General features: G+C 37.4%; 2 pseudogenes; one reads left to right on the forward strand and one right to left on the reverse strand.

The window, feature by feature from the left end:
* On the forward strand, positions 1–885 carry Rpl5-ps3 (ribosomal protein L5, pseudogene 3; annotated as a pseudogene).
* On the reverse strand, positions 18,599–19,512 carry Or6c76c-ps1 (olfactory receptor family 6 subfamily C member 76C, pseudogene 1; annotated as a pseudogene).

Genomic DNA, 24,353 nt, shown 5'->3' on the forward strand with positions numbered 1-24,353 from the left:
CTGTTCTGCAGGACGGGGTTCATGGAAATTGTCAAGAATAAGGCCTACTTTAAAAGATAGCAAGTGAGATTTAGCAGGTGGCAAGAGGGTAAAACTCACTACTATGCACAGAAACTATTGATGATCCAGGACAAAAATAAGTACAACAGACCCAAATATAGTATGATAGTTCATGTAACTAAAAGACATATCATCTGCCAGATTGCATATGCCCATCTAGAAGGGGATTTGATTGTCTGTTCAGAGCATATGCACATGAACTTCCAAAATTCAGTGTGAAAGTTGGCCTGACAAATTATGCTGCAGCCTGTTGCCCTGGCCTGCTGCTGGCCTGTAGGTTTCTGAATAGATTTGGCATGGACAAGATCTATGAAGGCCAAGTAGCGATGAATCGAGATGAATAAAATGTGGAAAGTATTGAACGACAGTCTGGTGCCTTCACTTGCTATTTGGATGCAGGTCTTCCTGGAACTGCAACTGGCAATGAAGTTTTCAGGTCCCTGAAGGAAACTGTGGATGGAGGCTTGTCTATCTCTCATAGTAGCAAACAATTCCCTGGTTATGACTCTGAAAGTAAAGACTTCAATGCAGAGGTGCATTGGAAGCACATCATGAGTAAGAATGTGGCAGACTACATGTGCTATCGAATAGAGGAAGATGAAGATGAGTGTAAAAACAGTTCTCTCAGTACATCAAGAACAATATAACTCCAGACACGATGGAGAAGATGTATAAGAAAGCTCATGCTATTATCCAAAAGAATCCAGTCTATAGAAGATGCCCAAGAGAAAAGTGAAGAAGAGGTGGAATCGTCTGAAAACATGTCTTGCACAGAAGGAAGAGGCAAACTTCCTCACAGCTCAGGAATGGGCTGCTGAAAGCTAAAGCAATTTTCTATGAAGATTTTTTTTTATGAAAAAAGAAAAGCACCAAATAAAAACAAGATCAAAGAATTAGGTAATGATTAAATCTTTCTTCAAGAAGTACATGCTGACAGGAGCCTGATACCGCTGTATCTGCCAGAGTATGACAAATACAGAGGGGGTTGCTTACAGCCAACCATTGAACTGAAACAGGATCCCCAGTGGAGTAGATAGACAAAGGACTGAAGGAGCTGAATGGGTTTGCAACTCCATAAGAATAACAATACCAACTAGAGCTCCCATGTACTAAACCACACTCCAAAGAGTACACAGCAACTGACCCATGGCTCCAGCTGCATATGTAGAAGAGGATGGCCTTGTTGAGCACCAATGGTAGGAGACTGTCTTGGGCCTGCCAAGGTTCAAGGCCCAGTGTAGTAGAATGTCAGAGCAGGGAGGTGAGAAGGGGTAGGTGGTTGGGTAGGGGAATAACCTCATAGAAGAAGGGGAAGGAGGGATAGTAGGCTTATGGACAAGAAATCAGGAAAGGGGATAACATTTGAAATGTAAATTTAAATAAATCCAATAAAAAGTACCAAATGAAGACAAGATCAAGGAATGATGTAATGAATTAAATCTTTCCTAAAAGTCTATTTTTGACATAGCTTCCCTATAATTTCTACACAAAACAAGCTTCCTGGTCTCTGGATCTTGCAGTGTTTTTGTTCCTTTTCTGGAAAATTCCTTGAGCCTTACCTGTAAGGTTTGTCTTTTTTATGTTTCCACCCACCAGGGGCCAAACACTGAGAGGTGAGTTGTACTCAATTGTGACCACTTGTGGTTTTCTGTGATAGTCTCAATCCGCTGAAAATAAAAGTTTCCTTGGTGATGGGTGAAAGCTATCTTTATCTGTAGGTATAAGGATAACATTTGCATGCGCTTAGTAATCATGAAAGTCTAGTAAAGTGGCCATAATTGATTCTCCTCTAAAGATCCATCACTTTACTATTTCTGAGTAATTGAACAGAAAGTTAGAAACAGTGTAATTACATTTTAATTTAAAAATTTAAAACATGAGGGATATTTTCTGTGTTCATCAATGCAATAATAAATTCCCTAAAAAGGAAAAGAAAAATTTGTAATATAACTAAATATTTCAGTTTCAAAAAGTCACAGTAGATTGTTTGTATTGTATGTTTTTATTTGGTTGATTTTAACCACAAGTTTGACAATTTTCTGCTGTCTATTCCTCTTGGCTATGGTTGTTGCCTTTTGTTCTAGAGCTTCCAGGTAAGTGGTTAAGTTGCTAGTATAGGATCTCTGTAATTTCATTATGAAGGCAATTAAGACTGTGAATATTCCTCTTAAAACTGCTTTCACAGTGTCTCATAAGTTTGGAAATGCTTTGCCATCATTTTCATTGAATTCTAGAATGTCTTTAATTTCTTTCTTCAGTTTTCTCTTACCAAGTTATACTTGAATAGAGATTTGTTGAGTTTCTATGAGTATGTGGACTTTCTGTTGATTTTGTGTTATTGGATTCCAGCCTTACTTCATAGTGATATGAGTGTAAGCACGGGATTATTTCAATCTTCTTGTGTCTGCTGAGGCTTGTTTTGGTCCAATTATATAGTCAATTTCAGAGAGAGTTCCATGTAGTGTTAAGAAGTTATTTGGGGGGGGGGGTGAAAAGTTCTGCAGATATTACTAAATACATTTGTTTCATATCTTCTGTTAGTTTCAATGTATATCTGTTTAGTTTGTTTCAGTGACCTTTTCATTTGTGAGAAAAGCCAAACCATAGAGTTGAAAAGAGATAGCATCTTCAAGAAATGGTGTTTTCCTAACTGGCAGTTTGCATGTAGAAGAGTGAAAGTAGATCCATATTTATCAACTTGCACAAAGCTAAAGTCCAAGTGGATTAAGAACCTCAGCCTATAACCAGATACCCTGCATCTAATATGAGAAAAAAAAATGAGAAAGAGCCTTGAATGCATTGGTATGGGGAAAATTCCTGAAAAGGACACCAATGGCTCAGGATTGATGATCAACAATTGAAAATGCGGTCTCATGAAACTGAAAAGCTTCTATAAAAAGGACACAGTCGATACAACAAAATGGCAACCTACAGTTAGGTAAAAGATCTTCACCAACCCTACATTGGATAGACAGCTAATATTCAAAATGTGTAAAGAACGCAAGAACTTAAGCCAATTAAACATGGGGCACAGAGCTAAACAGAGAAATCTCAACAGAAGTATGTTGATAACTGAAAAGTATTTTTCAATATGTTCAACATCCTTCTTAGTCATCAAGGAAATGCAAATCAAAAAGACCAGGTAATTCTGCCTTGAACTCATTACAATGGCTAAAATCAAACTCAAGTGACAGCATATGCTGATGAGGATGAGGAGAAAAGGGGAATACTTCTCCATTGCTGGTGTGATTGCAAACTGGTATAACCACTCTGGTGATCAATCTCGTGGTTACTCAGAAATTTGAAAATATTATTAGCTGAGAACCTAGCTATACGACTCCTGGACATATACTCAAAAGATGCTCCACCATACCATATAATGACATATGCTCCACTATATTCAAAGCAGTCTGATTCATAATAGCCAGACAATGGATGCAAACCAGATGACCCTCAATCAAAGTATGTATACAGAAAATGTGGTTTGCTAACACATGGTTATATTATTCAGCTATCAAAAACAATGATACCATAAAGTTTTCAGGCACATGGATGGAACTAGGAAATATACTGAGTAAGATAACCCAGACTCAAAAGTACATGCATAGTATGTACTCAGTGATTAGTGGATATTAACCAAAAAGTACAGAATATCCAGGATACAACTTACAGACCCTAAGAAGTTCAACATAAGGAAGGCTCATGTGAGGATACTTCAATCCCACTGAGAAGCAGGAACAAAATAATGACAAGAGACTGAGAGTGGGAGGGAAAAGGGAAGAGGTGCATGATCAGGCATGGGAGAAAACATCAGAAAAGCACAGAGGGCCATGGAACTTTGCAGCTACAAGAGGGCATGGGGGCATGTGGGAACTTCTAGAAAGTCCCAGAAATCTGAGATGTGAGAGGCTCCCATGAGACAATGGGAATGACCTTAGACATAATACTCAATAGCAGGGAGAGGAAACCTGAAGAGATCAACAGTAATAGATAGATAGGACCCCATAGTGAATGAATGGGGTCACCAAACCACCTTCAAAATTTTAACCCATAATTTCTCCTGTCTAAAGGAAATATAGGGACAAAAATGGAGCAGAGACTGAAGGAAAGGCTGTCCAGTGACTGGCCCAATTTGGGATTTATCCCATGGGTGGGGACCAAATTGTGACAATATTACTGATGCTATATTGTGCCTACAAATATGAGTCTAGCATGGATGTCCTCTGAACGGCTGTATCACCAACTATGACAGGTGCAGATAAGTTTATCCAACTGAAGTTGAAGACCCCTATGGAAGAGCTAGGGGAAGGATTGAAGTAACTGAAGGAGATGGCAACCCTATAAGAAGAGCATAAAAACCAGACTCCTGGGAGCTCCCGGAGGGTAAGTCACCAACCAAAGAGCATCACAGGCTGTTCTGAGGCCCCAGACATATTATATAGCAGGGGACTCCGTTGTCTGGCCTTAGTTGGAGAGGATAAACCAATCCTTGTTGCCCCAGGTGTGCAGAGGCACCCTCTGAGAGGCAAAATGGAGGGGGTTTGTGACAAAGAATTCTTGGAAAGGGAGACTGGAAGGGATGGCAACATCTGGAATATAAAGTAATAAAATAAGCAATAAAAGGGAATTTCTTTATGAATCAGAAAAAAATAAAAGAGAGATCAAAAATGAAACAAAAAATAAACAAAAATCCCCCAAACATTAAAGTTGTTTATTTTGAATTTCCCTAATTTTGGTTAAGTTCAAGTTTACTTAGATACAATTTATCTGATGCCAAGAAGTGCTTGCTGACTTGGGCTTGGTAAACCTGTTCCTTGAGAGACTCTTGCAAGGCCTGACTTATACAGATCCGAATGCATGCGGTCAAACATTGGTCTGTGAAGACAGTAATGGAGAAGTCAGGGCAAAGACTGAAGGAGTTGAAGGGGGTTTGCAACCCCATTACAATATTATTAATCAACCAGAGCTCCCAAAGCTTTCTCTGCCTAAACCACTAACCAAAGAGTACACATGTGGGGGAAACATGGCTTCAACTGAATATGTAGTAGAGAATTGCCTTATCTGACATCACTGGGATGGGAGCCCCTTGGTCATGTGGAGATTTCCAGGGTTAGGTAATGCTAGGGCACTGAGGCAGGAGTGGGTGGGCAGTTGCAAGAGTACCCTCATAGAGGCAGGGGAAGCGAAGGGGATAGACAGTTTGTGGAAGGAAAACCGGGAAGGGAGATAACATTTGAAATTTAAATAAATAAAATAATAAAAATGAAAAAGGAAATTAATAATCAACATTTAATCATGATAGAATTAAAATGAGACAGACATTATTTTTAGCTGAAACCATAAATAGATAAGAGTCAATAAACCCAGTTATTTCTAGTATGAAAATATGTGAGCTTACAATGTAAGGTTTATTTGATCTTTTTCTCTAATAAAATATTTGTAATGTTGATTAGTAGATTTGTAATTCTACTAATAATATCATCAAACTATAGATTAAATTCTATGCTTAGGAAATTTTACTTTTAAGTGTTATAAGTTATGTAGGATATCAGATTTGTGGATGTCTTAAGCACATGAAATTTTTAAACATTTAGAAAACAGTTTATACATTTCTTTGGAATTCTTCAGCCGAAATACTTTTGAATATTTTTCATTAATTATATACATGATTTTCATACACCACACTATATTACCTAAATAATAAGATTGTTCACAAAGGTATTTAGAGAATTATTTAGCTGTAAATAGTGATTGTATTTTTTCTTTTACTGAAGGTTATTATATATACTGCATACATAATGCTGACATTCAAGTGTTTGTTTTTGCTTTCTTATACAGGTAATTTTACACAATTAGTTCAGAAAGTATATCATCTCTATCAATGCATCTGTTCAGATTTTAAAATGTCCTGTTATAATTAGTTCTTCATATATATAAAACAATAAGTTCTAAATGCCAAACCAAATCTGCAAAAAAGTAATGAATTTTGTCTATCAATTAACTAAATATTTCGTGTATGTATTTTTATAGGAAAATTATTTATTTTAAAGAATGCTTCATATTTTGTGTAATAAATCATTTAGTTCCAATTTATTGAAGATCTCTGTTACCAATTTTGCAATTCTAATAAGATTGTCATATTAACAATATAATGTTTATTATGCTCTATGTTTCTGTTTTGTGACATTCATACTAAATCAGTTGCTGTTGCTCTTTCTGTTTCTAACATTGACTATACTAATGCTTGCGTGGATTTGTACATGCAGCAGATAATATGGTCTCATGTGTTAACTACATAGAATTTTTAGTATATCAATTCTGTTTCAATACAGCTGTTAGAGACAGGAAACTTTAAAAGTGAGGGCACTGCATTTTGTATAGGACATACAAAGATTACATATTACAGATTATCTCTTTTATGAAAGCTGGGGACACGGTGGTAAATATACAATTACTATACATAAGAACAGGAAGAATCCCAGTCCCAAGGAGACATGTACAAGACTCTTCCCTATCTAGGGCTCAGATCAGTGTCTATTGTAAAAGAGTGGATTAAAAGGCTGTAGGAGCAAAAGAATCAGGTAGTTTCCTTTGAGATCAGAAGCAAAGCCAATGTACTCTCACCAAAATAATCACCCAGACGAAACTCAACAAAGAGGATACCTGTGGAAAGAATATCTTATGTATTGTTTGGAAGCATCAACTGTAAATAAAAATTCTATAGCCAATGAGAATAAGAAACATTAGAAGGTGGGAGAAAGAGGAGGGGAGGGGAGAGGGAGGGAGAGAAGGAGAGTCATTCCTAGGCAATTAGCCCATATGACTACAGACACCAAAGGGCATGCCATCATGGACTGGGAAAAAATGCCAAAATGCCAGGAGGATTCAACCATACACACACACACACACACACACACACACACACACACACACACACACACACACACACATCTAAAAGCAATTGAGGGCAGCTGTGTACAGGAAAGGTGTATCACTGGGGAAGAGTACACCAGTTTGTTTTCTAATGACAAATGGTCATCTCTAAAAACAAACATACAAGTAACATTGTATGTACTGAGCAGGTTTTATTTAGGAATATAGGCATATAGTACAAATGGATCCATGCAATAAAAAATAGTGAGAAAATGAGATACACTCTATTTATTTATTTATTTATTTATTTATTTATTTATTTATTTATTTACTTACTTACTTACTTACTTATTTTACACTCCAGATTTTATTACCCTCCCAGTCCATCCCCCAAGGGTTCCATATCCCATACCTCCTCCACGCCCCTCCCCCATGGTCCACCCAAGTCTCCACAAATACACAAAGTTTTCCCCACCCCACCCACCACACTAAACCTCTAAACTTCCTAGGGCCTGCAGTCTCTTGAGAATTAGGTGCATCTTCTCTGACTGAAAATAGACCTGGGAGTCTGCTACTGTATGTGTTGGAGACCTCATCTCAGCTGGTGTATGCTGCCTGCTTGGTGATCCAGCGTCTAAGAGCTCTCAGGGGTATTAGTTAATTGAGACTCCTTGTCCTCCTACAAGTTTGTCTTCCTCCTTAGCTTCCTCCAGCTCTTCTCTAATTCAGCCAGAGTGGTTCCTTGGTTGGGTGCACATATGTGCATCTGACTCTTTCAGATGCTTGTTGGGTTTTTTGGAGAGCAGTCATGGTAGGTCCCTTTTAGTGAATACCCATAACGTCAGTAATGTTGTCAGGTCCTGAGGCCTCCTCTTGAGCTGGAACACATTTTGGGCCTGCCGCTGGAACTTCTTTTCCTCAGACTCTTCTCCACTTCCATGCCTGCATTTCCTTCAGAGAGGAAGAATTATGAGTCAGAGCTTCGGCTGCGGGATAACAACACTATCCCTCAATTAATGCCCTGTTTTTCTGCTGGAGGTGAATTCAAAAATTCCCCTCTCCCTACTGTAGGGCCTTTCATCTAGGATACCCACCTTTGAATCCTGAGAGTCTCCCCTTTCCCAGATCTCTGGTATATTCTAGAGGGTCGTCCCAACCTCCTTCCTCCAAAGATTGCCTGTTTCCATTCTTTCTTCTGGCCCTCAGAGTTTCAGTTCTTTTCCTCTACCCAATACCAGATCATGTTCCCCTCTCTCCCATCTCCATTCCCTTTCTCTCCCCTGTACTCCTGTCCCTCCCTTCTTGAGGTTGCTTTCCTCTCCCTCCCAAGAGGAACCAAGGCATCCTCACTTGGGCCTTTATGTTTGTTGAGCTTTTTGGGTTCTGTGGACTGTATCTTGGGCATTCTGTACTTTTTTGGGGGGCTAATATGCACTTATTAGTCAAAACATACAGTGCATGTCCTTTCGGTTCTGCGTTACCTCACTCAGGATGACGTTTTCTAGTTCAATTCATTTTCCTGCAAAACTCAAGATGTTCTCATTCTTAATAGATGAGTAGTGTCCCATTGTGTAAATGAACCGAATTTTCTGTACCCATTCTTCTGTCCTGGGATATCTGGGTTGTTTTCAGCTTCCGGCTATCACAAATAAAGCCACTATAAACATAGTGGAGCATGAGCCTCTGTGGAAAGTTGAGGCAGCTTTGGGGTGTATTCCCAAATGTGGGACTTCTGTATCGTTGTGCAGGTCTATTTCCTATTTTCTGAAGAACCTTCAAATTGATTTCCAGAGTGGTTGTACCAGTTTTCAATCTCACCAGCAATGGATAAGTGTTCCTCTTTCTCCACATCCTCATCAACATATGTTGTCACCTGAGGTTTTGATCTTAGCCATACTGACTGTTGAAAGGTGGAATCTCAGGGTCGTTTTGATTTGCTTTTCTCTGATCACTAAGGACTTTGAACATTTCACTAGGTTCTTCTCAGCCATTCAAGATTCCTCTATCGTGAATTTTCAGTTTAATGCTATACCCTATTTTTTGAATGGGGTTTTTTGGTCTTTTGGTGGTAAGTTCTTGAGTTCTTTACATATTTTGGATATTAGCCCTCTATCAGATATGGGGTTAGTGAAGACTTTTTTCCAAATCTGTAGGATGCTGATTTGTCTTATTGACTGTCCTTTTACTTCAGAATCTTTCTGTTTTGTAAGGTCCTATTTATTAATTCTTGATCTTAGAGCATGAGTCATTGGAGTTGTGTTTGGAAATTTCTGCCTGTGCCAATGAGTTCAAGGCTCTTAACCACTTTTTATTCTTCTATTAGATGCAGTGTATCTGGTTTTATGATGAGGATCTTGACCCACTTGGACTTGAGCTTTATGCATAGTGACAAATATGGGTCAATTTTCATTTTTCTACACTTGAATGGTAATTGTGAGTGGTATATGGAAAGTTTGGGAGGGACCAAAGGGAAAAGAGAAATTCAATTATATTTTAACCTAAAGGTAACATCAAAATGATAAAAACGAAGCAAGAGAGGTCGCAGGCACAATGACTAACATGTCCTGGGCACAGAAGCCTCCCTTCTCACCTTCTCAGCTAAGGAGGATTCCTAGATCGTCTGTCTTCCTTACATTTTATTTTTTTTCCTCAAGCTCCAACAACTTTATTTTTCTCCCACAACTTATATATATCAGCACAATCTTTCAAGCAATATTAAAAATACAGGGTGGCTACATTATATTTTTCTTTAAAGTGAATGATTACAATGAGTGTATATGTATGTATACACATATACATACATACATATATATGTACAGATTCACATACTGTAAGCAAGAACATTATTTTTCTCAGCCAGTTTTTTACTGGCAGGAAGTAATTTGTTGTTACAAAGAATGGGTAATTCATCTTATTACTTATCTTAAAATGTAATCTTAAAAAAATTCCTAAAAGATCATAAATTGAAACTTTTATACATATTAAAAAACCAGTCATTTCCACTTTAAATCTCCAGAGTATGCACATGCTTATTAACATTTAAAAATATCAGGAAGTCAAGGGTAAAAATCAATACAAGAAATTAATCATCTCTTTCATCATGAGCCCATCTGCTAGTAATGGTTGACTGCCATTGTCCTTATTCCCTGTCCTCAAAAAATCCCTTGTTCAATTATCAAAAGTGTGCCTCTCTGAATTTTTAATTTGTTCTTCAACGTTTTCTACGTCAAAGACATTAACAAAAACCTATTAACTTAATTTTACCAGCAATCTACATATCTACATCATTTTTTCTTTTTTATTGAATATTTATTTATTTACATTTCAAATGATAATCCATTTCCCAGTTTCCTGTTCATAAGCCCCTATCCCCTCTGCCTTCCCCTCCCACATAAGGGTGTTCTCACTATCAACACCTATTACCACCACCCCCTGACGTTCCGCTGAAGCTCCAACCATGGCAGGACCAAGGGCTTCTCCTTCCACAGGAGCCAAGCAAGGCCATTCTCTGCTAAATATGCAGTTGGAACTATGACTCAGTCCATCAGTAGTGGTTTAGTCACAGGAAGCTCTGGCTAGTTGGCATTGTTGTTCTTATGGCATTGCAAGCCTTTTCAGCTCTTTCAATCCTTTCTCTAGTGACTCAAACTTGGGTCCCATTTTCAGGTGGTTTGCTGCTACCATTTATCTCTATATTTGACATGCTCTGGTTGTGTCTCTCAGGAGAGATCTATATGCGGTTCTTGTCATCATGTACTTCTTAGATTTATTAGTCTTATCTAGGTTTGGTGGATATATGTGTGTGTGTGTGTGTGTGTGTGTGTGTGTGTGTGTGTGTGTGTGTGTGTGCCACATGTGAGGCAGGCCCTGAATGACCATTCCTTTAGTCTTGGCTCTAAATTTTGCCTCCATATCCTCTCCTATGGATATTTTTGTTCTCCCTTTTAAGAAGGAATGAAGCAACTACATTTTGGTCATTGTTCTTTTTGAGCTTGATGTGGTCTGGGGATTGCGTCTTGGGTAACTCAAGCTTTTCAGCTAACAACCACTTATCAGTGAGGACATGCCAAGTGTATTTTTCTGTCATTGAGTTACCTCACTCAGGATGATATTTTCTAGTTCAAACCATTTGCCTATGAATTTCATGAAGTCACTGTTTTTGATAGCTGAGCAGTTCTTCATTATGTAGATGTACCACATTTTCTGTATCCATTCTTCTGTTGAAAGGCATCTGAGTTCTTTCCAACTTCTGGTATTATAAATTAAGCTGCTATGAACACAGTGGAGCATGTGTCTTTCTTGTATGTTGGAGCATTTTGTGGTTATATACCCAGGAGAGGTATAGCTGGATCCTCAGGGAGTGGAATGTTCAATTTACTGAGGAAATTCCAGACAGATTTCCAGAGTGGTTGTATCAGTTTGCAATCTCACAAAAAGTGGAGGAGTGTTCCTCTTTCTCCACATCCACACTAGCATCTACTGTCACCTGAGTTTTTTTTTTTTTTTTTTTTTTTTTATCTTAGCCATTCTGACTAGTGTGAAGTTGTTTTGACTTGCAGTTCCCTGATGACTAAGGATATTGAACATTTCCTTAGGTGCTTCACAGCCATTTGATAATCCTCAGCTGAGAATTCTTTGTTTAGCTCTGTATACCATTTTAAAAAGGGTTATTTGGCTCTCTGAATTCTATCTTCTTGAATTCTTTGTGTATTTTGGATATTAGTCCTATGTCATATATAGGACTGGAAAATACCTTTTTCCAATTTGTTGGTTGCCGATTTGTCCTAATGACAGTGTCCTTTGCCTTACAGAAGCTTTGCTGTTTTAGGAGGTCTCATTCGTTGATTCTTGATTTTAGAGTATAGACCATTGTTTTGTTCAGGAAATTTTACCAGTGCCCATTCTTTCAAGACCCTTCCCCAAATTTTCTTCTATTAGTTTTAGTTTATCTGGTTTGATGTGGATGTCCTTGTTCCTTTTGGACTTAAGCTTTGAACAGGGCAATGAGAAAGGATCAATTTGCATTCTACTATATGGTGACCACCAGTTGAACCAGCACTATTAATTGAAAATGCTATCTTCTTTCCATTGGATGATTTTATCTCCTTTGTCAAAAATCAAGCGACCAGAGGTCTGTGGGTTCATTTCTGCATCTTCAATTCTCTTCCACTGATCTATCTGTCTGTCTCTGTACCAGTACCATACAGTTTTTGTTACTATTGCTCTGTAATCCTATATGAGGTCAGGGATAGTGATTCCTCCAGAAGTTATTTTATTGTTGAGTATAGTTTTCACTTTGTAGGGATTTTTCTTATTCTAAATAAATTTGCAAATTGCTTTTTCTATCTCTATGAAGAATTGAGTTGGAATTTTATTGATGCCTAGAATCTGTAGACTAATTTTGGCAAAATGGCCAATTTTACTATATTATTCCTGCCAATTCATGAGCATGGGAGATCTTTCCATCTTCTGAGATCTTCAATTTCTTTCATCAGAGTCTTGAAGATCTTTTCATAAAGATCTTTCACTTCCTTGGTTATAGTCACACCGAGGTATTTTATATTATTTGGGACAACTCTTAAGGGTGTAATTTCCTTAATTACTTTCTCAGCTTGTTTATCCTTTGAGTAGAAGAAGGCTACTGATTTATTGAGTTAATTTTATACCCAGGCACTTTGCTGAAGGTGTTTATCAGGTTTAGTAGTTTTCCTGTAGAAAATTTGCAGACACTTAAATATACTAAAATATCATCTTCAAATAGTGATATTTTGACTTCTTCCTTTCCAATTTCTATCCCTTTGCCCCCTTTTCTTTTTTGATAGCTCTGGCTAGGACATTGAGTACTATATTGAATAAGTAGGGAGAGAGTGGGCCGCCTTGTCTAGTCCCTGATTTTAGTGAGATTGCTTCAAGTTTCTCTTCATTTAGTTTGATGTTATCTATTGGTTTGCTTTATATTGCTTTTACTATGTTTAGGTATGGGCCTTGAATTCTTGATCATTCCAGGACTTTTATAATAACGGGGTGTTGAATTTTGTCAAATACTTTCTCACCGTCTGATGAAATGATCATTTGGCTTTATTCTTTGAGATAGTTTATATAGTGGATTATGTTGATGGATTCCCATATATTGAACCTTCCCTGCATAAGTGGGCTGAAACCTACTTGATCCTGATGTTTGATTCTTTTGATATGTTCTAGGATATGGTTTGCAAGAATTTTATTGAGTACTTTTTGTCAATACTTATAAGGGAAATTGGTCGCAAGTTCTCTTTCTGTGTTGAGTCTCTGTGTGGTTTAGGACTGAGAGTGATCATGGCTTCATAGAAGGAATCTGGTAATTCTCTGTCTGTATTTTATGGAATAGTTTGGACAGTATGGGTATGAGGTCTTCTATGAAGGTCGGATAGAATTCTGCACTAAAACAGTCTGTTCCTGGGCTCTATTTTATTGGGAAACTTTTTATAACTGCTTCTATTTCTATAAGAATTATAGAGTTGTTCAGATGGTTTATCTGTTCCTGATATAACTTTGGTACCTGGTATTTGTCTAGAAAATCATCCGTTTCCTCCAGATTTTCCAGTCTTGTTTAATATAGGCTTCTCTAGTAGTATCTGATGATCTTCTAAATTTCTTCAGATTCTGTTGTTACATCTCCCTTTTCATTTCTGGTTTTGTTAATTTTGATACACTATCTGTGACCTCTAGTTAGTCTAGTTAGTCTAGTCTATCTTGCTAATTTTGTAAAAAATTAGCTTCGTTGATTCTTTGTATAGTTCTTTTTGTTTATACTTGGTTGAGTTAAGCACTGAGTTTGATTATTTCCTGCCTTCTCCTTCTCTTGCATGTATTTGTTTCTTTTTCTTCTAGAGCTTTTAGGTGTCAAGCTGCTGGTGTATGTATGCCCTCTCCTGTTTCACTTTGCAGGCACTCAGAGCTAAGAGTTTTCCTCTGAGCATGGCTTTCCCTGTGTTCCATAAGTTTAGGTACGTTGTATCTTCATTTTCATTAAATTTTAAGAAGTCTTTAATTTCATTTTTTTTCTTGCATGGTCAAGTTGTCATTGAATAGAGCGTTGTTCAATTTTCATGAATACATGGGCATTCTGCCATGATTGTTGTTATTGAAGACCTGCCTTAATCCTTGCTGATGCATGGGATTATTTCTTTCTCCCTGTATCTGTTGAGACCTGTTTTATGACCAATTTTTTGTCTATTTTGGAGAAGATGCCATGAGGTGCTGAGAAGGTATATCATTTTGTTTTAGGATGTAATGTTCTATAAATATGTTAAATCCATTTGGTTCATTACTTCTGTTAGTTTCTCTGTGTTTCTGTTTATTTTCTGTTTCCATGTTCTTTCCATTAATAAGAGTAGAGTATTGAAATCTCCTACTATTACTGTGTGAGGTGCAATGTGTGATTTGAGCTTTACTAAGATCTCTTTTATGAATGTAGGTACCCTTGCATTTGGAACATTGATGTTTAGGATTGAGAGTTCATCTTGGTAGAGTTTCCCTTTGATGAATATAAAGTGTCCTTCCTTACCTTTGTCAATTACTTTTGGTTGAAAGTCAATTTTAATCAATAAATTAGAATTGCTAATCCAGCTTGTTTCTTCAGACCACTTGCTTGGAAATTTGTTTTTCAGCCTTTTAATCTGATGTAGTGCCTGTCTTTGTCTCTGAGGCGTGTTTTCTGTATGCAGCAAAATGCTGGATCCTCTTTATATATTCAGTATGTTAGTCTTTGTCTTTTTATTGGGGAATTGAGTCCATTGATGTTAAGAGATATTAACAAATAGTGATTTTGGCTTCCTGGTTTTTGTTTTTCATATTTAGAGGTGGATTTATTTTTGTGCATATTTCGTGTTTTGGTTTCATTGCAAGATTACTTTCTTGCTTTTTCTACTGTGCAGTTTTCCTCCTTGTGTTTGAGCTTTCCATCTATTAATCTTTGTAGGACTGGAGGTGTAAAAAGATATTTTGTAAATTTGGTTTTGTCATGGAATATCTTGGTTTCTCCATCTATGTTAATTGAGAGTTTTACTGGCTATAGTAACCTGGGCTGGCAATTGTGTTCCTTTAGGGTCTATGACATCTTCCCTGAATCATCTTACTTTTATAGTCTCCAATGAGAAGTCTAGTGTAATTCTTACATGTCTGCCTTTATCTATCTCTTGCCCATTTTAACTTACTGCTTTTGATACTCATTTTTTGTTTTGTGCATTTGGTGTTTTGAGTATTATGTGATGGGAGGAATTTCTCTTCTGGTCCCATCTATTTGGAGTTCTGTAGGCTTCTTGGATATTTATGGGCATCTCTTTCTAGGTTAAGGAAGTTTTCTTCTACAATTTTTTGAAGATAATTTACTGGTCCTTTAAGTTGGGAGTCTTCACTCTCTTCTAGACAATTATCCTTAGGTTTGATCTTCTTATTGTATCCTGGATTTCCTGGATGTTTTGGCCTAGGAGCCTTTGCGCTTTATAGTATCTTTGGTAGTGGGTCAATGTGTCCTATGGTATCTTCTTCCCCCTAGATTCTCTTTTCTATCTCTTGTATACTGTTGGTGATGCTTGCATCTATGTCTCCAGATCTCTTCTCTATGTTTTCTATCTCCAAGTTTGTCTCCCCTTTTGCTCTTTATATTTTTTCTTTTTCCATTTTTAAATTCTGGAAGGTTTTGTTCCATTTCTTCACCTGTTTGGTTGTGTTTTCCTGTAATTTTTAAAGGGATTTTTGTGTTTCTTCTTTAAGTGCTTCTACTTGTTTTCTTGTATTTTCTTGTATTTCTTTAAGGCAGTTATTTATGTACTTTTAAAGTCCTCCATCATCATCATAAAATATACTTTTAAATCTAAATCCTGCTTTTCAGTTATGTTCGGATATCTAATATTTGCTTTGGTGGGAGAACTGGGATCTGATGATGATAAGTAGCATTGGTTTCTGTTTTTTTTTTTTTTTTTTTTTAGGTTTCTGTGTTTGCCTCTCAATATAAGGTTGTCTCTGGTGTTAGCTTGTCTTGCTGTTTTTGACAGTGGCTTAACCCTCCTGTAGACCTGTGTGTCAGCACTCCTATAGACCTGTTTTCCTGTTTTCTTTCAGCCATTCATGGGAACATTGTGCTCTGCTCCCAGGTGTGCAGGCACTCATGGTGATAGTCTTTCAGCTCTTAGCGTAGACAGGAATTGGAATGGTCCTACCCCTGACTGTTCTTAGATCCCTGCACCCAGTGGGCAAAATGGCACTAGGGGTTTCCCTCTTGGTTGGGAATCTGGGCAGAGGGTAGTCTCCTCTGATTTCTCAGGAGTGTCCACACTTCTGAGGGTCCAGGCATCTCCCTTATGGGATTTGGGTGCATGGAGTTGTTGGACCCCTTCAGTTCAGTTCTGGGCACAGATCAGAAATGTAGGTACCTGTTGCTGACTGCTCCTATATTCCTGTGTCCAGAGGCACTATGCAATTTCCTCTTGGGCCAGGCCTGTGGGCAAAGGTGGGCAGAATTGGCCATCTGTCCTGTGGTCTCAGGATGATCTGCACTTCTGGGTTTTCAGCTCTGTACCTCATGGTATTTCAGAGCAGGGAGCTGTGGGGTGGGATCAGTTTCTTCCTTCCATTTTCAATTGATCTGATTGTATTTTGCTTCATTTCTGATTATTTTCAATGTTTCTTTAGAAACACTGCGCGCGCGCGTGTGTGTGTGTGTGTGTGTGTGTGTGTGTGCGCGCGCGCGCGCATTTGCATGTGCGTGTGCTTGTGTGTATGGTTTTTGTGGAAAGGTTTCTCCTTTGATCTCACTCTGTGGACTATGTTGGCTTTGAACTCAGAAAGATTCACCTACCTCTGCCTCCTACATTCTGTCATTAAAGGTGTGGGCCACTACTGCCTAATTCCAATATGTTTAATATAATATAATATATAATCTTTCAAAAGCAGACTAGGATACCTAAAATGAAGAAAATAAAATTATCAAAGGCACAGTATAAATATTGATTACTAAATCACATCCCTTGGTAAAAGAAATTGCTAGACAGGATTAGTCCAGAGACTCAGATTTTTTTTTATTATTTAGGAAAAATTTTAATAAATAATGTGTTATTGCCCATTTATTTGTGTAATGAGTGTAACAATTATAATTAGAAAACTTTTGACAATTCTTTCAATAATTCTCTTTCCAATATATTTATATAGAATTAGAATCACCACTTTCGCTTCGCTTTCTTCCTGTAAAAATTATAATTAATAAAGTATTCTTAATTTGCTACTGCATTGTGTTGTTGTTTAAGCTACTATAAAGAATAATTAAAACCACAATAAATATAAGAACATTATAAAAACAATAATTTTCAAAAGTAAATATTAATGTGTAATCATCATCATAGGTTGGGTTCTATTGTGAAACTTTAAGCAGTCTGGAAGAGGTTTTAAATTGTTTCCTGTTCAGTTCAAAAATTAGCGTCTCTCTTTCCATTTAACATCGCATTTAATTTTATTTTGTTTTCTACTTTTTCTCTTTCGAGAACTTCACACTTTTAATGTTCTCTGTATGTATTGGTAATTCCCATATCAAACATCTGAATTGACACAGCCATTTACTTTGGAAACAGCAAGAGTCGTGAAGCTAGCACAGCTGCTTCACACAGTTCCATCAAAATAGAACAGATTGCTACAATTGTCCTTCCTTCTCTAACTTTTGGGTTTTGCTCTCTGCATGTTGGATTGTGGGGAATTTTCTGCACTATAACTCATTTTATTCTTTCCCTGAGAAAATTATATATGAGTCTTTTAGGAAAATCCTAAAATTAACTTTGTATGGCCACTATTTGGAAAGCTTCCTTATGCTTTGAGGTCATTATGCACAGATATGCACATAACTAGATGAGATTCTAGGAACTTAGTGTATCTGTGACTGAGCAAACTCAAACTGTATAAATATATAAATGGTGAACAGTAAACAGAGACAAATGATAAACACTTTCAGGCCAGGAGAATAGGTTACAGATTTAAGGTCTGTATTCATTATAGGCTTAGGGTTTTCTGAAAATGCAGTCAACAGGGTACATCCCTGGAAGAACAAAACTCAGTAAATAGGGTACATTGATTAAAATAGAAAGTTTCCTACTTTATAGATTAGATGGTGAAACTTATAGTAAAAGAAATTAAGTATTATTATTTGCTACTGATAAAAAGACTGATTCAGATATTTTCTGTTTGATGTGCTTTAAATCTACAAACCTTGCAAGTCTAAAAGCAGGCTGTCATATAATAAATGAGTTCATTTCAGAAGACTTATTTTAGATTCTTTAAATGGTAGGTATATGCCTACAAATAAGAATAATATCTGTTCTGTGTTTTCCTATAGTAAATGGACTTATACACGTGATTCACAAGGACGCTCAATGTCTTAATCTTTCCAAAAATATGCATGATGCCATTGACATATGTATTACTTGAGATATATGAGCTATAATTTAAAATTATTTCATCTCTAATTTTATAATATATTTATTAGTAAAATCATCCCATAATAATCATGCTGAATAATTCAAAGCATACAGTAAAGTAAATTGAAACATAAGTACAGTAACTCCATTAAGAGTAGCATACAATTTTATTTCTGAGATGAACTAAAACAAGCATATGTTCATTAGTTTTACGGTTCAACATTTCACTTGTAAATTATATCAATTAGCACTTTTGAGGCAAACTTTCTTCTCACAAGATCCTTAAATGTTTGTTTCACCTTTTTATTTCTTAAAGTGTAGAGAAGAGGATTCAGGATTGGGCAACAGAAGTTGAGCATAGCCACACCCTTTGTCAAAGCAACTCCAGTCTTAGCAGATGTTTTCACATACAAGAAGATGCAGCTTCCATAGGATATGGAGACAACAATCATGTGTGAGGAGCAGGTTGAGAAGGCCTTTTCTCTTTGTTTGGTTGAAGGAAATTTCGGAAAAGTTCTGAGAATACAGGTGTAAGAGAGAATTATCAGCATCAGTGTGGTCATAAGTGTGATCAAAACTAATATAAAGCTCATGAGCTCCAAGGTGATTGTGTCTGTGCAGGATATTTGCAGCAAAGGGGCAGAGTCACATGTGAAGTGGTCAATAATGTTGGAGTCACAGAAATCTAACTCTAAGCCCATGGCCAGTGGAGGAAAAATTACCAAGAAACCAGCCAGCCAGGAACTGATGATGAGCTGGTGGCAGATCTTGCTACTGATGATGGTTGTGTAGTGCAGGAGCTTGCAATTTGCCACATTGTGATCACAGGACACGGATGCCAGAAGGAAAAACTCTGTTAAGCCAAGGAAGATAAAGAAAAATAGTTGGGCAGCACAAGCATTATAGGAAATCGACTTTTCCTTAGTTAGGATGCTGAACAAAACCTAGGATTACAGACAGAAGTAAATGAAATTTGTAAGGAGAAGTTGCTAAGGAAGAAATACATGGGGGCCTTCAGGTGGAAATCCAATAGAATGAGTGCAATGATGGTTAAATTTCCAGTAATGCTTAGCACATTTGTGAGAAACAGAGAAAAGAAAATCACAACCTAAAGCTCAGGATCATCTGTCAGACCCATAAGGATGAAGTATGTCACTGAAGTTCTGTTCTTTATCTCTGACAGTTTGTCTAAAACAAATTTAATTGATAAAATCCACATAGAAAACATGAATACATGAATATGAGAGACAAGACAAGCATAGATGTGTCTGTCTGTCTGTCTCTGTATCTGACTCTCTCTCTCTCTCTCTCTCTCTCTCTCTGTGTGTGTGTGTGTGTGTGTGTGTGTATGTGTGTGTGTGTGTATACCCTTGTGTTGGTTTCACTCTGTCTTTCTCTCTTTCTTTCTCTATTTTATGTTGTATATATTTTGTATTTTTCTCTGAACATTCATCTTCTATGTTGGATACTAGATTTTTTTGTTTTCATTATGCCACCATCTATTACACTTACTGTTGTCTAAAACATAGTTGTTCAATGTAAATTCATCTAGTTCTTTAATATTATTATGCTTTTCTCATGTCACCTTTTCTAGAAAACTAAGTTCTTGAGCATTGAGGAAATCAGTGATCAGTTTAATTATGTACAGAGATAGTCTAAATATCAAACTAGAAAAGTAAGCAGTGTAGCTTCAATAAGTATTTTCTTAAGAAAATGGTAAATGTCTGCATTTTTGTATTTTAAACAAATAAATCATATCCTCATTTCTTTAAAAATTCCATTATAAATTTTTTCTTCTTGCATTATCGTAGACTTTCAATTTTTTACCTTCATTCTTGATATCTGTAATAATAAGGTTTTTCTCATGAAATTCAGCTTATATGTCAGTTTTGGTTGATGTGTATGAAATTGCTTTAAATTGTTTTAAAATTTAGTTAGGCACCAAACGGCAAGGAGAGAAAGTATTTTTACATCATATAACAATAATTCATAATTGATAACTGTACATACAGATACTTTAATATAATCTTTAGAACTCTCTTAAATACCTGTATCAGTAATAAGCAATTGTTCCATGTAAATTACTGATACTCAAAAATTAAGGTAATGCACCATATATATCCACTATAAGCATACATTCATACATACATATGTGTGTGTGTGTGTGTGTGTAAAAATGAGCTATAAATAAACTGCATGAGAGGACAATAAAAAAAGCTGAAACATCGAATATAAACAACATGAAAATACTTACCAATGGAACAGACCTGGTCAAACAGCTCCCTGCACCCAAATCCCATGGAAGGGAGAGTTAGAACTTCAGAGGGGCAGACAGGCTTAGGAAACAAGGGGTGGTATACTCTCTGCCCACATTTCTGACTCTAGAGGAAAATGCCTAGCACCATCTGGGCCCCCTGTGCACAGGGATGTAGGAGAAGGAGGGGCAGACACTTCTGGTTGCTGCCCTCATGGAGAGCTGAAACCCAGCTCCAAGAAAAGACTTCAGGCCCAAGACCAGAGGCAAGACCAACTTTTCTACTCCAAGTGACCAGCCTGGGTGGCTCAGGACACACAAAGGCAAAATTCCTCTGGGACTGGACACTTCCAGTTTCTAGCTGGTTCCTGAACCTCGCTGATCCTGGTCCACAGGTCCTGGCTCCCAAACCCTGTGGGAGAGAAAGCTGATGACCCAGACATGTGGGCAAGCCTGAGACTGCAGGGCAGGAAAGACTTCAAATTCTTCCTACCTTTGCCCACATCCCTGGCACAAGAGAAAATTGTATAGGGCCTCTGGGCACAGAAAGATAGGGACTGTCAAGCTGCAGGAGCCCTGCTGTCCATACTGCAACCCGATGAATGGACCTGGTCAAAGAGCTCCCTGTACCCAAATCCTGTGGGAGGGAGAACTAGACCTTCAGAGGGTCAGACACACCTGGGAAACCAGGAGACTACTCTTTGCCCACATTTCTGACTCTAGAGGAAAATGCCTAGTGCCATCTGGGCGCCCTGTGCACAAGAACATACGAGAAGTTGGGGCAGGCCCTTCTGGTTCCCGCACACAGGGACATCTGAAAGCCAGTGGATAGGAACGACTACACACCCGAAAGCAGAACACTCTGTTTCCATAAATGGCTGAAAGAAAACAGGAAAACAGGTCTACAGCATTCCTCACACATGGGCCTATAGGATGGTTAAGCCACTGTCAGAAATAGCAAAAGAATGTAAGACTGGAGACAACCTGATGGCAAGAGGCAAGGACAGGAACCCAAGCAACAGAAACCAAGACTACATGGCATCATCAGAGCCCAATTCTCCCACCAAAGCAAACAATGAATATCCAAACAAACCAGAAAAGCAAGATCTAGATTTAAAATCACATTTGATCACGATGATGGAGGACTTTAAGAAAGGCATAAAGAACTCCCTTAGAGAAATGCAGGAAAACACAAGTAAATAAGTAGAAGCCCTTAGAGAGGAAACACAAAAATCCCTGAAATAATTACAGGAAAACAAAATCAAACAGGTGAAGGAATTGAAAATGGAAAGAGAAACCATAAAGAAAGCAAAAAGGGAGACAACCCTGGATATAGAAATCCAAAACAAGAGAAAAGGAGATGTAGATACAAGCATCACCAACATATTACAAGAGATAGAAAAGAGAATCTCAGAAGCAGAAGATTCCATGGAAATCATAGACACAACTGTCAAAGATAATGTAAAATGGAAAAAAGGTACTGGCCCAAAACACGAGACACAATGAGAAGATCAAACCTAAGGGTAATAGATATAGAAGAAGGTGAAGACTCCCAACTCAAAGGAACAGTATGTATATTCAACAAAATCATAGAGGAAAACTTCCCTAACCTAAAGAAAGAGATGCCCATAAATTAACTCAAACACATCAATAGCTTTTCTCTCCTCAAAGGAAAAGCAATCTTAGAAAGAAATTAGGGAAATGACACCCTTCATAATAGCCAAAAATAATTAAAAAAATTAACATGATATGACTCTGTCCACTCAAGTAAAAGATCTGTATCATAAGAATTTCAGGTATCTGAAGAAAGAAACAAAAGCATATCTCAGAAGATGGATAGATCTCCCATCCTCATGGGTTAGCAGAATTAATATAGTAATAATGACTGTCTTCAAAAGTCTATCTGCAGATTCAATGCAATCTCCATCAAAATGCCAACTCAATTTTTTTATAGAACTAGAAAGAGCAATTTGCGGATGAATTTGGAATAAAAAATCCAAGATAGTAAACATTATTCTTAACAATAAAAGAACTTCTGGGGGAATCACCATGCCTGACCTCAAGCTGTGTTACAAAGCAATCATGATTAAAAATTGCATGATATTGGCACAGAGACAGGCAAGTAGAAAAAGGGAATAGAACCAAAGACCCAGAAATGAACCTACATACCTATGTCACTTGATCTTTGACAAAGGAGCTAAAACCAATTAGTGGGAAAAGGTAGCATTTTCAACAAATGGTGCTGGTTCAACTGGAGGTCAGCATGTAGAAGAATGCAAATTGAACCATTCTTATCTGCTTGTAGAAAGCTCAAGTCCAAGTAGATCATAGAACTCCACATAAAACCAGGCACACAGAAATTAACAGAAGAGAAAGTCCAAAGGAACCTAGAACATATGGGCACAAAGGAAATTTTCCTGAACAGAACACCGATGGCTTATGCTCTAAAATACTGACAAATGTGACCTCATAAAACTGCAAAGCTTCTGTAAGGTAAAAGACACTGTCAATAGTACAAAGTAGCAATCAACAGATTGGAAAAAGATCTTTACTAATTCTACATTTGATAAATCCATAGTATATAATATATAGAAAGAAATCAAGAAATTAGACAACAGAGAAACAAATAATCCCATTAAAATTGGGTACGCAGCTAAACAAAGAATTCTCTACTGAGGATTACTGAATGGTTAAGAAGCACCTAAAGAAATGTTCAGCATCCTATATCATCAGAAAAATGCAAATCAAAAAAACCACGAGATACAACCTCATACCAGTAAAAATAGCTAAGTTCAAAAACTAAGGTCACAACAGATGCTGGCGAAGATGTGGAGAAACAGGAAAACTCTTCTATTGTTTGTGGGACTGCAAGAAGAAACAACCACTATGAAAATCAGTCTGGAGGTTTCTCAGAAAATTGGATATAGTACTACATGAGTACTCAGCTATACCACTACTAGGCATACACCTAAAAGGTACTCAAACATGTAACAAGGACACATGCTCCACTATGTTCATAGCAGCCTCATTTATAATAGCCAGAAGCTGGAAAGAACCCAGATGTCCTTCAACAGAGGAATGGATACAGAAAATGTGGTACATTTACACAATTTAGTACTCTTCAGCTATTAAAAACCATAAATACCTGAAATTCTTAGGCAAATGGATGGAACTAAAAAAAATATCATGCAGAGTTAGGTAACCCAGTCACAATATAACACACGTGGTATGCACTCATTGATGAGTGGATATTAGCCCAGAAATTTGGAATAACTACGAAAAAACACACAGATCAAATGAAGCTCCAGAAGAAGGAAGACCAACATGTGAATGCTTCATTCCTTCTTTAGAAGGGAGAACAAAACACTCACAGGAGGAAATGCAGAGAAAAAGAAGGGAGCAGGGACTGGAAAAAAAAGGTTATCCAGAGTCTGCTCTACCTGTAGATCATACCACATGCAGCCATCAAACCCAGTCACTATTGCTGATGCGAAGAAATGCTTGCTGACAGGAGACAAATATGGGTGTCTCCTGTGAGGCTCTGGCAGAATCATACTGATACAGGTAAGGCTGGTTGCAGCTAACTATTGAACTGAACATGGGACCCCAGTGGAGTAGTTAGAGAAAAGACTGAAAGAGGTGAAGGGATTTGCAGCCCTATAGGAAGAACAATATCAACCCACCAGACCCAACCAGAGCTCCCAGGAAGTAAACTACCAAGCAAT

This window comes from Rattus norvegicus, chromosome 7, assembly GCF_021556685.1.
Source record: "Rattus norvegicus strain SHRSP/BbbUtx chromosome 7, alternate assembly SHRSP_T2T, whole genome shotgun sequence".
Taxonomy (NCBI): domain Eukaryota; kingdom Metazoa; phylum Chordata; class Mammalia; order Rodentia; family Muridae; genus Rattus; species Rattus norvegicus.